Below are 16,425 nucleotides of genomic sequence, written 5' to 3' on the forward strand. Positions count from 1 at the left end.
ATTTTTAAAGAGAAGTTCATTATTTGTTTTTTGTCTTCTAGCCCAAGTGAAACATAGTAAAACTGCTTAAAGCAGAATAAATACTGTATTGTTAGCTTTAATATTAGATCTTTTTATACAAATATTTAGTATCAAGAAGATACTACTGCTACGACAGCCACCACTGAACTTAATTAGTAATTGACTAGTTTTATTGGTTTAATGAACAAGAAGTACATGCTTTTTAGTAAAAATATTACTCGTAAATTGTTTAATAGTAAAATTTGTAAGTGAGTGTTTTTGCAGTGCTGTCACAAAGATTTATGATTACGTAATACCGTATTGTTTATTATCATGCACTCGTTCACATGGCTCGCACGTACGAACTTAAGAAATTGTATTTTATTGATATCTTTAAAAATTGTCGATGTATTAATATCTCCCGGAGAAGATTGTTAGGTTGTGATGTCGTACGTTATCTGCCAAGCTCATTTTTAAATAGTATGCCTTCTACCCAAAATTCACTGCATACATTTGGAAATTATTTTATTTATTTATTTTTTATTTATCATTTAAATCCCTGTTGGCCCAGCTTAGCAATAAATTAATAATTTGAAGTAACGCATTAAAGACGAGAATGTTGATTCTAATTAATAATATAAGGACAAGAAAGAACGAAACAAAAATAAAATTGTACCAGATAACAGTCGTTACATTGTAGTTGGTGGGCTTATGTAGTGGATTATGTATAAATAGCTAACTCATTTTCCATCATTGCCTTAAACAATTTGATTGGCAACTTGTTTACCTAATTTTGTAGTTAATAATATTTTATAAAATGTTTAATTTTCGTAGATAAAGATTGAAAAATTAATACAGAGTTCATCATAAGTAGAAACTATAATCAAAAAACCCAAAAGAAAAGAATATGAATATAATGTGTATTTACATTTGAAGTTTAAATTTGGGCAAAACCGTAGTAATTATATAATTTATTAATGAAATTCTCTTAAGAGAATGACGGTTTCATATTTTGATGTAATTTAAAAATATTATTTGAGGTCTTATAGATACTTGAATTATTTAATATGAAAATTGAAATGCAATGTTTTTGCTAAAAATTAATTAAATTTACCGTATTATTTTTAGCAAAATAAATTACTTTACTAGCGATATAAATATATCATAAAATATATTCAACCATCTTTGTTCAGAATCTTTTTTTCGTATATAAAGATTTACCATTTAATTCAAATTTAAGACACAAAAACATTACGATGACTATTATTTTCATCAATTCAAGAGGTACACTCGATTCGTACCTAATTTACATCAGAGCAGTCGCCTACTTTGTAGTTTTTTGTGGCTACTAACACATCAATCGTCATATTCTGTTACTTACTAGATCAGTGATCAGGGTTTTTCCATAGATAAATCTTTATACTCGAGTTATTAAAATATAATGCATTTAGTAGGTAGGTATATACATTATTTTAAGCGGTCTACCCAAGTTGCTTTACAAAGAAACTACGATGTCGATCACTGAAAATTAAATGGTTTCAAAGAAAAGGACGTTATTTGGAAGGCCAGCGATCGAGTAGAATTATTCTTGTTAAAAAAATAAAAACTGTAGTCATTTTTGCTACTCTGAATATTATACAAAAAATAATGTGATAATAGCGAATGGATTTTTAGTATACATTTGAGAATATTTATTTGAAACTTACTTTGTTGTTGAATCTTGATATATTTCAAATAAAATATTGGTTATAAAAAGTTTTATAATAGTAGTGTAGAATACGTAGGTAACTTGTATTTGCCATTTTTAATATTCTAAGTAGGTAAGTTGCTTTGTCATTAATATGAAACATCAAATTTCTAAGACGCTCAAGTGTTTGAATAGCGAATTAACATTTTTCGACTTACTGTACATATTTGTACGGTAAACATATTTTAACCCTCTAAAGATATTTATTTTTTATACATTTTGGTATTACAAAGACATTTAAATAAGCGTGTATCCAACTTAAAATAATTTAAAAAGTGAAATTCTATTGAAATTTTTAAATTATGAAAGATCAAATTACAATTGTATTTTCTCCTAAAGATATTTTGAAGATAAGTTCCTATACATTATAAAGGTTTGTATGTTTAGGTAAACATTAGTCTAATAGTCATAGTTACTTTAAATAACTACTTAGGTAAAAAAAATTGTCTCATGACTTATTTTAGATCAATTAAATGGACACAATACATTATGAATATGGTTCATTAACTACAACATTAATTAACCTTGTTTGTTAAAATTATTTTCTCTAAATAATTGTTTGTAATTGTTCATATGCTATTGAGTAAAAAAGAGAGTGAATTAAATGTATCTACGTATTTATTTAAAATTTAGATTAAGTTTCTTAGTATTTCTCAAATTAAATCATTAGCCTAAAGAGAAGAAATAATTATGTTCGTATAAGGAATACATAGAAAATAATGGGGATAGTTTTATAAATATTAAATAATCATATTTTTAACCTAAAACATGTAATTTTTGCTCATTCTAAGTACATATGATTAAGTCAATATTATATCCTAAGCAATCAATAATTGGAAACTAAATACGAACTATGTGCTTGTTTAAAAATAAAATATTACAGTATTTAAGGTATATTATCTATAAATAAACATCGATCTTAATTTATTTGCTGACCATATATACCTACTATATAGTATAGACTATAATAAAGTGAACAAAAAATACGAATTCAAATGAATCTAAGTGTTTTCACCATTTCATTGAAAACCGTATATATACTAATAATATTTGGTTATTCTAAACCATGTTTTACATATTTTTCCTGTAAACACTATTAACAAATATTTCCATTCTCTATTCCTTCAAGTATATTATGAATATATAATAGAATGAAAAATGGAAATTCTGTGTACATTGTTCCACGAAGTTTTGAAAATTGCAAAAACAATTGTCACGTTTTCAAACAAAATTGCATATTTTGTAGTGCATCCAATTTCCGATAATTTTTGTTAATAGTACTGGAAATTCAAACTGAATATTAAATTTATTTTCTAAGTGATAATTCTTTATGCTATGATTTACTTTTAATATAAATATTAAATGTATCCTAAGCATAATAGTTTCCTCCAATAATCCATAGTAATATTATAGAAAATAATAATATATAAGAGAAAATTATACAGTTATTGCTGCAAAAAAAAAATAAAACATTAAAAATAATAATTTCAATACAACTAACTTGCCAACCAGTAAAATTACCAGATTTTTTTTAGAAAAAATGCACTCCACCTAAATACATTGTGTCCCGTGAGGATATACCCATTAGCCGTAGAGAGGAACTCGCCGCCCGTACAAAAACTGGTTTTTTGCTGTTTTACCTATTAACTAAAAAATTGATTAAAAATCAGGAGATTAATAAAATTAAAATATTGAAACGCGAATATTTTTAGAAAAATGAATTTTACAAAATGGCTTTCTCCAATTTTTTTTTAAATAATTAGAAAAAAAAGATTTTTTAACTTTTTACCAAAGCATAAAAAAAAAATAAAACCTGAATTATTTTTAATGCTTATTTTTGTGAGTCTTAATAAAAAACCAGAATTATGATGTCTACATTATTTCAGAAGATATCGCAATGAGTAAATCCTCACGGAACACCCTGTATATAATACATTAAGTATAAAGGACAAAGGTAGATAATAATAAAAGTAGTTTATATTATACTGATTACATACAGCTCCCATTAGACTCCGATTTTCCAAATATTTTTTTCTAAAGTTGTAATAAATCTTACAAGTAATCACAAACTGAAGAGTATTTTTAAATGAGTTCTTCTTACGCTGCTCTTTTTTCATGTAGGTACAAAACCGAAATTTGACTATTCTAGGAGGCGTGATCGTTTTTCATGGAAAGTCTTTTTTGGTTGTATAAATGGTTTGATTTTATTTTCTCCGTATGGTCTATTTTATTATAAATCGTAACTAGAAATGTCCCTTGCTTTTGTCCTTTATTATATATCCGGTTCCGACACGTGATATATTTCATGGGTTTTATGCATGAAGCCAACTATGTAAGTTATGATTACGTTTTATTAATATAAACATTAAACACTCATTTCGGCCAATAAATGCAATTATTAATATCTTTTTTTTATGTAAATCAACAACAGTATTGGTTAACTATGACAACTAATTTCATGGTTATATGACACGTAACGGACACAATATAAAGTCTTCGTTTACGAAGTATATGAACCATAAACTTTAAAAAAATATTTTAAATTATCTCGGGTTCCTCCTATTGATCTTTTAATAAAAAAAAAAATTCATATCACTGCAGATGTCACACCGTCGCCTGCATACTTTATTCAATACATCAAAAGTTTATTTATTTACATAAAACAGTGTATAAATATATAAATGTGTAAACATTTTAAATTAGAGTGATATTTTTGAATGTTTGCATAAGGAAAATCGAAAGTACCAATTATTTAAAAGTTAAGGGTTAGGTACTTTAGATCTAACTGAGCATAAATGACATTCTATGTCACTATTTGACACGTACTTCGATATTTAGTTTGTTTTTGTACGTGATGGTGTAACTATTATAATAAACTATATTATAGATAAATTATACATTTGAATGTTGATATAGTTTAATGAACTTTCATTATTTGTATTGTTTACTATAGTTCGATGTTAACGTTATTTTTTTTAAAGTTATTCGTGACTTTATTCGACATTTTATTATTTTAACATGGTCTTTACTTCAAACGTGTTTTTATATTTCATAACACTATAGTTAAAGTAAATATTTAAACACAATTCAAATATTTTTTGCAAGCAATATAATTACAATAGGTAGGTAGGTAGGTAGGAAAGTAGGAAGTAGATTTTAACACATTGTTGAGCAGGTAGGTACTAATTAGTATTCAACATGAGGTTTTATTTATTTTATGAACAATATGAGAATAATTTATTGCATATTTATATTACAGTAATGCATAAGTACGTATTATAAAATAAAATAATTATTTTTTTTATGTAAAGTAAATTAATAATAAACATAATATTTGTATCTATAATTGTATAAATATTTTAAAATTATTTTTGAAAATGTTATTGGTTAAAAGTACCCGGTAAATTAAAAAAAAAAAAATACTAAATGGGAAAATGTATTTAGCTGTACAGTATTTGTCGAGTGTTTATTAACATAGAGTAAGGAACTACTATTTGTATTGTATAGTGACAATGTGTCATACTTGAATTCAATGAAACAACATTTCATTTGAAAAACTATTCGAGTGAAGACGACTATCTGTCAGCTTATATTGTTACTAGGAGTATATGTTATGATTTATTTATATTATTGTAATTTATTTTCCTATTGATAAAAGGGTAAATTGAATTAATGTTTACCGTAAACATCGAATTTATTATTAATATTTAACTATTTCAAAAGCACACATAATTAAAGGTATATAATGAAAATTATTGTTACTATTTTTTGAAGTATTGAATCAAAATATTTTGTTTTTGAATAATTGATTAAAAATTAATTTTGTCTTTAAGATAAATACACAATTTAAACGATGATAAAGATAAAAAGTAGTAAAAAATATATTTTTTTAGAACAATTTTAAAGTTGCTTATATTATATAATAACATTCTTATTAAATTTTGACTCAATATCACCTTACTGTAGAACGGTATGAATAGGTTTGTGATATATATTATACATATATATATATTTTTATGAATAGGCTGTATCGAAAAATTATTCTGAATGTTTTGAAAAACTCATACCTAGTTCATAATATAAAATATAATAATATACAAAAAAGTTTTAAATTCCCACGAAAAATGTTTTTGAATTACTACGTAATAACTAAAATCTTAATCCATTGTTTAAATATCTAATTTCGTGCTAGTTTGAATTTTAATGTCTATAAGTTGTGTTTATACATTATATTTTAAAATATTTGGTTTCGCAGTATAACTTATACTTATGTATGATTCATACTTGTATTATGTTTACAAGATTCCTCTTTAAAAATTGAACATCTTACGAGTGTACATTTTCAAAATTTCAAATTTAAATGTTTTTATAAAAACAAATGCGTTTATGTATCTATATTTTTTGTTTTTAAATAGATATAAAAATAATATTAATTTGTTTTTTTTTGATTTTGAAGAATGATATTCGTTTAGTTTTTTAAACATTTATATGGTCAAATATTTTGTTGGCTTACTATTCACTTCTAAAAGTTTCGTATAATATTTATTATTTAATAGTTTAAAATTGTGATTAATTAATACATTTTTAACATATCTTAATAACATTTGCATATTTCTTTACACAAAAGTTTCATTTTTTCATTACGAACTGTTTAATATGTTTCTATTTAATATTATAATAAAAATTATACTAATATGAATAATGTGTTACATCTCATCTTTGCTAGAATTTTGATATATCAGGCTAAATACAAGGTTATAAATACATAAATACTTTATGTCTTATTCACAATTTCTCGTGCACAACCAAAAAGATAAGATTATTAACATCGCACACCATTTTCATGATGAGTGTCACGGACGAGTATTTTCCAACCTTAGCACAATTCACTGTAGTGGATGGACTTTGTACATCCAAAATTAATTTTACAAAACCTATGTGTATAATATTTATAAATATTATATTCGTTATAAAATACTATACCTGTATGTACCAACTACAAATTGCCAATTACTTTTACATATTTTATATTATATGTTTGTAAACTGATTAGGGACTAAAACTAGGTATTTGAAAAGATGAATAATATTATTCTTAACATTTTAACACATTGTTTAACTTATATCGATTCAGTGTGCTATATTAAGAGCGCATAGGTTTTGTAAAATGTATTTAAAATATACAACCGTATAACTGAATAGTTCTAGAGCCGATAAATATGCTTTAGGGTGTCGTGGGCCACAGATTAAGAACATCTGTTATCAACGGAAAAAATAATGAAAGCATTACTTATTTATAAACGGTTGTTCATTGCAATGCTTTGCTTTTTTTTATTTGTCTTGCCATTTTTTAAATAAAAAGTGACGTCATAGGTTCCGGGGTTTCCTTCCGCACACCTATTACAATGCACGAGTGTTTCCTTCACGCGCTTCCACTTATTTAATTATATACCTTGTTTACTTATTCTAATCCAAAATGATATCGATTTACATATATTATAAAAGCTTCTGATATTTTCTTAAATGCCTGAAGAATAATTAGTAAAGGTCTAAACGTTTTATCTATATCACTGGATTGTACTGGTTTATTTTTATCACTACCTTCCAACTATTGTCTTCAGTACTCTTCACTTACTAAATGTTTTATTCTTTTCTTTATTTTGTATGCATACTATTAAAGTTTAAAAAATATATTTATGTCTATATTTTTTTTTTGAGTAGCTATTTTAAAATAGTATTGAAATAATACTAATAATTCATGTAAGTATATATCAGTTACATAACAATAAATTCTTATTTTATGATGGAGACACAGTAATCTTTGGTTAATTTCTTTTTAAGATACGTTTAAAAGTACCATTACAGTTTTTTATTTTTTTTTATTTTAGAGCCATCAGCATAAACTATTACAGTTCGACAATTACATAACCATTACAGTTACCATCATATTTTGTTTTGTTATTATAAATCATTTACAATTTTATACATTTATACTATTTTAGAGTAGGTATGTAAATAATAATTATTAAAATGCTTGCTGACTCTTAAAATATAACAAATGATAAAATATACATAACATGATTCGGTTTATTTAAAAAGTTAAGTTAATTTTAACTTTTTTAAATTTAATTTTCATTAACCTAATTTGTATTAATGAATACTTAATAAATAACTAGTTACTTTTAACCAAATCTAAGTTACGTTAATTTATGAATAATATATTAAATATAATACAATTATCATTGAAGATGCATATTGCATAAAGATTTACTTTTTGTTATTTTAAACTATAATAATATATAACTGGATATTTTAACTTTATTTTTAAAAAAAAACCTAGTAAACTTGCATATAATTTTTAACTTACCCGAGTTAAAAAAAATTATGTTAACTATTAACCTTAAGCTTTAAACTTTTAAAAATATTTTCTATCAACTTAACTTAATTACAGTTAAAAATTATCATTAACTTGACCAGGCTTTGATAAATATGATATAAGGTCAGCTTAATTTAAAAGTATATAGCAATTATTTTTCGTAAATTATTAAAAAGGAAATGAAAATAAAAATATTTTTAAACACCATTTAAAGAATTAAAAATGTTTACTTAGGTGCCAGCTCGTCAAATTTTAGAAAATCAAAAACATATTTGCTTTTACTACAAAATCCATAAATTATTATGTGAAAATGGTATGCTAAATTAAACATCGCTTTGAAATCGTATGAAATACATTTTCCATAATATTTGTCTACCGTAAATTCTCCGAATTAAATTGAATTTTGTAAATAATAAATTAACATGCAATTCTCATAGACTCGGACCCTATTGATAAGCTATAAAAGTGTTAATAAGTGGCTTGCTATTTTATACGTTTACTAATATAAGAGATATTTTTTTGTCTTACTCTTTATTTTATTTTACATTTTATGGCGTGGCTCTCGACTCTTACCGCTGGTCAAACCTGGTGTTGTGTATACAATTAAATTAAATATTTATTTAGTGTACCCCACACCTACATGTGCTTTCCTTAACTTTTATAGACATCCAATATTTCAAATTTTGTTAAGAAGAACCACTTTTCGTTTATTTTCATTAGTGTGAACTGATCTGTACCTAATACAATTTTAAGTTCAGATCATTATCTACATTTGTAAATTCATAATTTTTACAATATTTTAGGTTTAAAGCATTTAGTGACCTGTGTAAAATATTAAGATTTAAAAATTATTGTAACTTATTGACTACACAACTTATTGTTCAACTACGTTTGATATTCACGTATACTAAAACAATATACAACTACATCGCCGACTCAATCTATAGGACTTTTTACACTGGTTAATGAGATCTTTTAAAATACATAACTGGATAATTAAATAAATAGTTTATGTTTAGAGTAATTCTGCATTGTCAAATATTTGCAACGAAATTTAGTTTAAAAGAAAAATAGAGAGTGTTGCTGCTGATAGTGATTTTTACGAACCTGACGATAAATTTCCATACACAACACATTTTGCGTAAATAATTTATTTTCAGCAGAAAGGTGGTTCTGACGTACAATTCGGACAAAATTGAACCTAGGAGCAAATTATTATAAGTTGTCTGAAGAATAGAAAATTAATTAGTTATGGATGGATGTGTCTCAAAAATAATTACATAAATTATTAAATGTTATTATTGATTTGACTATGAATATAGTGAAATAAGCACCGACTAAAAAACAAAATAATAACCATGAATATTTGAAAATTAAATTGATTTAATTTTTCTGGTTCACTTGTGCATATTGTTATTATTACAAATCTTTATTAATTACATACCTATTATAACCTTTTGTTCTTGAGACTTCGCCTCGTTGGCTCACTCAGTTAATGGATCGACTTATGCTCTCGTCCCACTTTGAGTCTCACAATAAGTTGTGAATATACTGCATTTGTAAATAAGAAATAAGTATAGCTCGTTGACAATGAAACATCATTATTATATTTAACATATATGTATAGGTTGTTTTGTACTCGTTCTTGTTATCGTATATATGAATGTGTTATTCACCATTGTTAAAACGTTCAGCCCATCAAATCTTAATAAATAAATAACATTATATAATATGATTTCGGAACTTTAAACATTTAAAATATATATCATATAATGTGGTAAAATGTATACCTATCATAATGACTCAAATAATGTACACTATCAACAATTACTTTCGGTATATTTTTACACGATTCAGATTACACACAATTCTCGTAATGCACTATACTACTATACATTTAAATATAAAAACAACATAAATAATGAGCACCTATAGGCTATAATATCTTTGTGTCACGCCTGCACCGAAAGTTTAGTTTTCAATGACGATTTGGGAAGTGATCTCCCAGCGAGTGGTAAGATGAGTGCCCCCCAAAAAACATAGCGTTATCACCAGCAACACCAAACACTGAAATCTATACCTCGGTTTTTACCTTTTGTTATATTTTATATTCATATTACTATCCTTGCATGATGCGTAAACATTTTTCTCTCATAAAATTGTTTTCGTAGAAAAGTCTAGTTGTAGCATGGATCTCTGCTGCATTACTTTTGAGGTGATTGATGAATTCAAAGTTGTGACAAAAAATAGTATGTTTGGCTCGTGCGAGAAGGCAATTTCAGTCTTGAGCGAAATGCGGCCCCGAATAAAATAACTCACTTCCCGCCTTTTTTACACAATCAACTATTGACAATTAAATTACAATATTTTAGGAGTATAATATTTTATTACATGTATACATATATAAAGTACATGATGAAATTCACTACACTGCCTCAACTATAATGTCGTAAGATCGTTACGATTGATGAGTAACGAATAGTAGCTACACGAGCATGTGTGAAGTTCAAAGTACCTATCTATTTACTAATGATAATCAGTTTTTGAATTTAATTTTTATTTACCATATAGATAACACCAATAATTACCTAAATTGTTTTTATTTGTATTTTCTTAGTAAAAATTATTACAGTAATAAATTGTCATCTATCATATTCATACAACTCTTATCATTTATTCAAGAACTTTAACATGTTTGTCAATATTATAGAGCTTTTAAGAATATAGTTTTATGTTATACTGAAATGTTTGAGTTATATTATTAATTATTATACTGAGAAACTTTTATTTAGTGTATAGAGTACTATTAAAATACCTATACATTATTTTTTAAAGATATTTATTAAAATACTATTTTTATATTTTTATTGATCTAACTTATTTAATTAATTGATGTCATATTTGATTTAAAAATGTTATCTATATTTTAATTTAACAATTTTAATGTTTTATTTTAATTTGTTTTTTCCAAGTACTACTCCAGTAACTGGCAGAGTTACAGTTCATCTTGACACTTGAGTGACATCACAGGGAATGTGTTTCCGAAATCAATTTAAGAATCAATGGAATTTAACAAAGTTACTATACTCTATGAAATAAATCAATTTGTAATTATCAAATTTTAATTATTTTAATAGTAAATCTGAGATTGACATAAAATTTCAAATAATATCAAGTTAACAGTGACCTTACATTATATTTGTATTTACTTAGTCATTTTTTCATGTATGTTAGTAGGTAGGTACCTATTTTATTACGGATTAGTTATCATATTTTTGTCAATAAAATAATTATATTTTTGGACCCTGTTTTCCTTATATTATAACGATCGCTAATTGCCAAGTTACAATGGACAAGTAATAATTAGTGTTTCTAATTTAAAAATAATTTGATTGGATGGTTTATTTTTTAGCAAATATTGTTAACCAATGATGTCACGCAGTAAGATGCATTATAGATGATAAGATGCACATTTCAATCGGTATACTAAAATGTACGCGAATAATGACTTCTATGACTAATATTTTAATATGAAAAACTAATTATTTTTTAAACAAAGTATTTAAGGAAAAGAACAGGTATAGCATCAATGGTTATTTTTAGTTACAAAAAAATTAAAAGAAATAAACGAAAATTGTCATTAAAAATCAAAAGTATATATTATATCCGGTCTTATCAAATGCGTTAGCCACGAAAATATTTTGATTATAAAAATGTAAAATACTATGTCCTAAAATGTTTGAAATGAAAAATAATTTAGAAATTACTAATATTTCCCTTTGAATGGACATTAAAGAAATGACCAAAATATGCGCAAGGTGTCCAAGCAGTATATTAAAAATATAAACTAAATATTCGTGTTTGTTAAAATACCACTTCACCGGCAGTTACCTTGTTGTGAGTAAATTACGCCCATTTATTCACCATAATACTATAGTATTGCATTTCACGTTCAATTACTTTTCTGCTATATTTTCAGAATATTTCACTAAATACAGCAATTTAAGTGCAAGACCTGTAAAAAAAAAAATTATGAATAATTTAATTTTATAATAAAGTTAAAGTTTACTTATAATGAAAGTAAAATATATATTTATATTTGTATACATTTCAATGACGTAATAAACTACTATTGTTATTATTATTAAATAGAAAATAGAAAATGATATAGATCTTAATATCTTATGCATTTTCTATTCTAAATAACTGTTATATAAATATTATAATATGTGTACTTTTTTTTGACGAATTAACAAAATTATACTTTATTTGTGCTCAATAAAAAAATTTGTAAAATTATAACGAAGTCCATTATTATGCATGCTATTTTTATTACAATAATTATTGTAGTTTAATCAATCATTAAAAAATATCTTATTCATAGCGACAGTTTTGTATAAAATACTTGCTTAACACGGCGTTATGTATAGGCAAAAGTAGTACAGAACTGCATAGAAATAATAATGTTGGTAGAATTATGTGGTAGACGTGTAACATTTTATTTTATACATTACAGTTTTTATAATGTTTGAAAACATCCATTTTTTTTAAACAAACAGGAATACCTACATAGTTTGAGAATCATTACGTTAATATGTTTTTGGTTATATAAAAAATAATAACGTATAATACATCACACGCTATTTATTGTAGCTGTATAATGTGTATGAATAAATTATTTTGTAGATGTAAACAGTTTTTTCCCAAGAAGTTTCTATAATTAATGGTTAAAAAAAGGATATCAGCAGTGACGAAGGTGGGATATAGGATACTGGGTCGAAGGAAAAGCAAAAGAACGAAAGAAAATAATATATTCATTAATAATCATAGCGGACTGTATTATGAGGTTAAAGCTTACAATAAATGATTTTTTAAATTTAAAATGTAAGGGCGATGCTTATAATGATGTAAACAATAAAATTTAATATACGTACACAATTTATATAATAATAATATGTAACAGCTAAATGCATGATTAATTAACAAAAAATATAATTCGTAATTCGTCAAACCCTTCTAAAATTAATCTCGTACAACTAGGGTAGACGACGGACTGCCAACATTGAAAGAAGCGGATGGTTTGTTGATAACCAGGTCTAAGACTGCAAGTGTGTTTTGTATGACGGCTAAACCAGCGGCATATATAAAAATTGCTATAGTGAGGGGATGAGCCATTGAATGTCACAAATAACAGTGGGGGGCTTTACCTCCCACACCCCCTTCATGTTTCCAAAACTTGATCACTAAATACTCTTCAGTTTACACTTTACACACCATACATTATTATATTCTACACTGAATACCAATTATTCATTATACATATTGATGATTATTTATTGAATCTGAAATAAATTTCAATTTTTAATTCACATTCAAGAAGTATTCTTTGAGATTAAACTCATTAATAATTACCATTTTACTATCAACATTCAAACCAATGTCCAATAATACAAAAAGAAATTTTGTACAAAAATAATAGTATCATAAAAATTTTTTTTCACTAAAATAATTATAAATTAGAACGTTTAACAATATAAATAAGTATTGCTCATTAATTTAAATTTAATTTAAAAACGAAATAATTTATATTAATTTAATATTATTAACTCTCTTTTACTTACATCTTCATTTTCCACATGAATAATTAATGAAATTTGTCTTATTTTGTCGTGGCTTAAAAAAAGAATCTAGTGTATTTCGTTTCATCTCAAATTTAACTAATTCAAATTAAAACTAACAGCTTAACACCGAATATAAAAATTACACATTACACAACAATTACAATCCACTTGTGTTTAGCCTACGAATACAAATGTAGTTTTTCCAAACAAATTAGAATGTCGATAGCCTGATTCTAATACCATCTGAACATTCCAAAATAATATAATAAATTGATTTTGGTATTTTAGTTCTAGTTTAAAATTATAACCAGTCTAAAAATATCTTGTTTTTATATTACAATGTTGCAACTGTTCAGTAATAAGTAATAACTAATGATAAATGAGTAATACACCAGCTGGGGCATCTAGTGCGGCCTACATACAGGCACAGTAGAATAGGAATCGGATAGAAATCGCTCGAACTCACCACACTAGCTATGACATAGCGGTTTCAGTGGCGTAATAATTATTAACTGTTAACATGCTTAACCTGTACATTAATAACCTTTTAACTGATGTTTTTTCTACTTTATTTACAAAAATGAAAAATACACTAAGATAGTAAATACTAAATCGTGTTTAGCGGTTAGGTATATATAGGTTAATTCTTAAATAATAGAAAAAAGACCAAGGGGTGATATTGATCCCCCGAATCCCCCCTCCTGTAAATAGACCGTCGATCTAAGCCGATGATGACTGGAGACGGTGACAGTAATACCTATTCCACACGGAGACAGTAATACCCACTTCAAAGGTCGACGGCTTTGTCCAGTGGCAGTACCATCGACATAATATCGGTTACCGGTTGACCGGCACAGGATTCGGACAGCACGTTTGTAATTTAACCAATCACCAGACACGTGTAAAATAGATCTATGGTGTCGAGTTCGCGACTCGAAAGCGTATAACCACTGACCAATATAGATATGACACTAAATCAGCTGATCTGATCACTCAACCATTTGTGACTGTATCCTTAGGCCTTAGGAGTTAGGGTATGAAGTATGGGACTACACAATTTAAAAACGTATACATAACCTGATAGAATTTTGGCAAAGTACATCCTTCTTAGTAACAAAATACTTTATTTGAGAATACTGGCCAGTATTATAATGTTGCTTCAGGTATAGCAATTACTTACAAGTAATTATTCACTCTAAACATCAATATAAATATTAAATTACATAATATTATTGTTTCGTACTAGTTTCAGTGTGTTACTTATGGTTGGTTGAAACCTTTCTATCACATGAGAAGGGCGTCTTGACCTCCTTCGATCCGATAAGGTATTCTTGTGTTTTTGTAAGCTTTCATATTTCATTCATGAAAATATATCGTGTATCGCATCAGAATTAATCAATGATTTGATTGAATTTGATTTTCAAGAAAATATTTATTGAATTTACTTATTTTAATTTATTGTAAAATTTTTTTTGTTAATAGCATTGTTATTATTTAAGAACTAACTACAAAATCTACCTAATCACAAGAATTACATACAAAATGATACGCCATATTATGAATATTGTTATGGCGCAAAACAAATTATTTGGGTTTTGGGTTAACCAGAATGTTGTATTCGGTTGTTTTCAAAACAAATTCATTAGGGTTACATGGGTTTCGATTGTTTGATTTTTTAAGAGTTCTTAGGGGTGCCGGTTAATTCAGATCCAAGGCTTAGATGATTTGGCTAAACCAGACGATTGTGGACTTCAATACCAACAAATAAGCTTAGATTCTAAGAAGAGGGGGGTGGGTGTCATTATTACCACAGACATAATATACATATATTATTATATGATAGTTATCACCATCTGTGATCACACGTCGGTATTTAAGGACATTTAACAGATAATGTTAATGCTTACCACACAAAACCGATTCTACTGAACTAAAATTTGTTATGTTATAAGCTGGTAACCTTGTAAGAAGGATACAATACATGCGGGTCCTCTTAATAAGACACATGAACACAGCAATGTCACCCGCATGACCGGCAGCGTGTCGATATTATGCGATTTGTGTTCAAAACACATTTAAAATAGAGAAATCGATCAATTCATTAATATTTATTATGTACATTGTGTCTCGGGGTTAAAGTGATCGACCAGAGGTATATTAAGATAGTATAAGCTTTAGTTATGAAAAAACACTTTGAGGGAGGGGGTTTAACTCCTTTAATATTTTAATTATATAAAATATAACTTTTTTTAACAAAACTCAACCTATTTGCTGATGTATTTTCAAAACTTTTCAACTGTTTATCGACTTTTAAAAAAAAACTTAATTTTAGTTTCTTATCAACTATAATTTATATATATATATATATGTATATGTATAATTAAACCAGAAATAAAGAAATAATTTTTATTAAATTAAAAAAATAAAAAACCATTATCAAAAACCAATATTTTTGAATGTAGTAAAAATACCCCCCCCCCATTAATTTTGCATAACTCAGGGTATACTAGTGTATGCCATGAGCTGGCTTCTTTCCTCTGTTGCATATTGTATAATAGACGCACGGATATCTAAGCACAATGTTATTTTGATGCTTGTATTATAATTAAACAGCCCTAAGAATCAAAAAATGGATAAGTCTCATCTGCTTATTTCATATACCTAAGAGTCATATAGTGGCGT

This window comes from Myzus persicae, unplaced genomic scaffold (assembly GCF_001856785.1).
Source record: "Myzus persicae strain clone G006 unplaced genomic scaffold, MPER_G0061.0, whole genome shotgun sequence".
Taxonomy (NCBI): Eukaryota; Metazoa; Arthropoda; class Insecta; order Hemiptera; family Aphididae; genus Myzus; species Myzus persicae.